General features: G+C 38.1%; 1 long non-coding RNA gene across 1 annotated transcript in view; it reads right to left on the reverse strand.

The window, feature by feature from the left end:
• The window catches only part of LOC125615788, a 3,035-nt gene extending 1,009 nt beyond the window's left edge, over positions 1 to 2,026 (reverse strand). Inside the window, exons 1-2 of the long non-coding RNA XR_007346376.1 lie at positions 1,731 to 2,026; positions 558 to 654 (exon numbers count right to left, since the gene is read on the reverse strand). This is a non-coding gene — a long non-coding RNA (uncharacterized LOC125615788). The remainder of the gene's footprint in view (positions 1 to 557; positions 655 to 1,730) is intronic.
• Positions 2,027 to 3,745: the final 1,719 nt, after the last annotated feature.

A 3,745-nucleotide genomic window follows, 5' to 3' on the forward strand; every position in this document is an offset into this window, starting at 1 on the left:
ATATATATATATATATATATATATATATATATATATATATCTTATTGATTTGAAACAGTGTTTTTTTTTAACTTGATGTGGAATATTTTTTCTAATGCAAAAAGTACATCTTATAACATATTTAATGATCATAGGTGTTTTACAATATTGATATAGCATATATATACATATATATTAATTTTAGTTGCTGAATATTAATTTTAGTTTTCCTCATAAACAATACAAAAAGTATGTAAACGAAAGTATAAGTTCTCCTGCAACATATATCCTCCCTCAGATTCCCTTTCTTTCCCCAGATGTAACCACTATTAAGAGGTTTGACTTGTCTCCTTCCAGGCCTTTTTGTTGTGTGTTAATATGCATGTGAAATAGAGCTATAAATGGGTAGGATTTTAAAAGTTAATAGTATTATAATGATTTTATCATCTGTGGCTTTTCTTTTTCACCAAATGCTTCTTTTAGAGCTTGTTCCGTATCAATCATTATGTTGAAGTGCTGAATAATACAGATCAGTGTAAACACACTAGTACTTAGAAATCACAAGTCCTCTACTTTACCTGGACAGGTGAGTTTCATTCAAGTTTTTGGAATATTCGGTAAGTATCTTTGTTGGTATCTCCTTGATTACACACGTTTCTCCAGGATCATCAGGACCTGACATGTCATGTAAAATTTTAATAAATGTTAACAAAGTGCTCTCCAGAAAGACTCTGTCTTACTTTCTGTTGACAGCGTTTCAGGGTGCCATCCCCACTAACACTAACTAAGGTCTGGGTATATGTTTACAATTAACTTAGCAGCTTGTCTTGGAACTTCAGCTTCCTGATCTTTAAAATGGCCATGCTAATTCTTTATTATGTTATTAAAGGAAAGAATTCGCTGCTATTATTCATAGTAGCATGTTTTCATTTTCTTATTATTATCTGCTGTTATTTCTCCATTCCAGGCCACTCTCATCCCCACCCCTGAGCTTGGTTCTTACATTTCCCTAGACCTCCTCTGTCCTTTCTATTCCTTAAAAACCTATTTCCCCTGTCTTCCAAGATTAGTTGCAGGTGCGTTCCTCATTATGTGTTTTACTGGCCAGTCTTTTGAACTTCCACATATGCCTTTGCTATGTATGCCCCCTACTTTTTATGCTACCTGGAATTACCAACTACCTGGTAATAATATTAAAATAATTACTATTTATTGATTATTTGTGTGTGGGGGGGTAGTTTTCTGGAGACTGAGCCGAGGGCCTTTTGCATGCTAGGCAAGAGCTCTACCACTGAGTTACATCCCATCCCTGTTTGATTCTCAATTCTGTAAGAGCCATTATGCAAAACACTTTTATAGGCATTCTCTCATTTATCATCTCTACACTATTATTATTTTAATTTTACAAAAGTGAAACCATAATTTCAAATATTTAAATAACTTGCTCAAGGCTACATATAAGTGGATGATCAGAGATTCAAAGACACATCTCCCTGTTATAAATCCTATATCATCCGCCATTACATAAATATAACCCTTAACTCTTTAATGAGTACTACAGTTTGAATATTTGTGACCCCCAACTCCAAATTTATTTGTTGAATCCTAACCCACATTGCAATAGTATTAAACTATGGGGATCTTAGGAGGTGATCTATGCCTGAATAGATAATGGGATTAATGTCCTTACAAAAGAGGTCAAATGAGCTTATTTGCTTCTTCCTTCATGTGAGGACACAGCAAGATGATACCTTTAGTGAGGAACCTGAGTCTCTTGATGCCTTGATCTTGGACTTCCTGCTTCCAGAATTATGAACAGTACATTTCTGTTGTTCCTAAGTCACCCAATATGGAACTTTGTTACAGCAGCACAAACAGCACAAGACAAGGGGGCTGGAAATTCCTGAAGGTAGAGGCAGCATTCTGCCTTTCTTTGCATCCTCCTTCCAACATAGCATAGTGTCCTGCACGTGGTGGATCCTCAAGCACTGTGCTGATTGGTTGAGTCTCTTCCTTTCCAAACCCACATCTGTGGCATAAATATTTGGTTATTTGTGCATGTCATATCCCATATCTAAGCAAAAAATGAAAACTAAATATTTTTTTTGATAAGCACTGTGTAACCCTCTCCCCCACCCTTATGCAAGAGCTGTTTGGGCTAAACAGGAAACAATAGATTATATACCCTTGGTTTAAGGAACTGCTATTGCACATTGGAAGGGTAAAAGCATAAACAACTAGAATGAGTCAAAATGCCACAAAACACCTACCCAGAAAACAAAGGTTTGAATCAAATCAAGAGTTATATGGCATGCTCAAGTAGCTGGGAAGAGAAATATCCATAAAGTTAGGCCCATGAAGTGGACTTTGGAGACTGGGTGAAATTGGGCAGGGCAGGAGCAGCATTCCTGAGGTGAGGAAGAGCCTGCAGGAGAGTGTGCATCAGACTCCTGGCTCCTGCTTCTTTCCCATGCTCGGGGCTTCCCTGTATTTCCCTCGATACAAAGTGGGGATAATAACATAGCACATCAGTCAGACTTAACAAAATAATAAAAATGCTCTAATTAGGCTTGGCCCATAAAGCACTTTGAACTCAATCACAGAAGGGAAGTGACTCTAGAGACAACCTTATTATTAGTAGGGATGTGGGATAGCCCTTTAAAACAGACACACACACACACACACACACACACACATACACTGGAGCAAATTCTCTGTGAAGCTATGGCCTTGTGGTTTTCTGCAGAGAGAACCTGCTCTATTTCTAGGTTTTAGACAAAGACATTGGACTGGAAATAAAAATTCCATACCGAAAATGGGAATAGTTAAAGATGATCAGGACCTGCTGGCATCAGAATAAGTAAAAGATTTCATGTGCAGGAAACAACAAAAAAAAAAAATTGCCAAGGGATAAAGGTGATTATGAATTGGTAATTCAATTGCAGGCCTGAAATGTGGCCAGTCTGGCCTTGGGCTGAAATGACCAAATCTCATACTTAAGCCCATTCAAACATGTTTGCACAAAACTGTTAAGCAATGCAGCTTGTTTGGATCCAAAAAAACGGTCCACACAATAAGCACATTGTTCCCAGTATAATAGTAAAACTTGTCTTCCACAGTTGGAACATTTTCCCCAAGAAATTTGAAAAGGAATAAATTGCCAAATACTTAAATGATGGGTGCAGGTGCTATCTCCCTCTGTGGGTGAGGGCGGGGTGGTGCCCTTGCCAAGAAGGCAGGGCTGGGATAGATGTCGTTAGAGGAAAACAGATTGTGGATTAATCCAAAGAAAGAATTTGTAACACTTGAGGCTAGTGGAAAGTGACACAGGCTTCATCTTGAGGTAGTGAATGCCCTAGTACTACAGGTATTCAAATGTCAGGAGGGAGACCAAGGAAGGGATTTCTGAAACAGAGACAGTGGAACTGGGTGACCTAGAGTTGACTTAGGAAGTCTATGATCCATGTGTTTCTTCATAATGCAAGGTGGTACCACTGAATAGAAAAATAAACCTGGATTCAGTAGTGGGGTGAGAGTCAATTAAAAAATCCCCATTGCAAAATGTTCTCTAGCTGCAAATTATTCAAGCACCATCATGAGCACTGAATACAAACCTTGGCTTCCACATTTCTTGAATGAAGATTAGCAAAGCTTGGGGCTCAGGATCTTTTCTGTTTTAAAAAATATGTATTTTTCAGAAAACAATAGGCCATGATTTGAAAGCAAATGAGGTAAACCTGCTCTCGATGGCTTCCCCCACCCACCC

Source organism: Marmota marmota, unplaced genomic scaffold, assembly GCF_001458135.2.
Source record: "Marmota marmota marmota unplaced genomic scaffold, marMar, whole genome shotgun sequence".
NCBI lineage: Eukaryota > Metazoa > Chordata > Mammalia > Rodentia > Sciuridae > Marmota > Marmota marmota.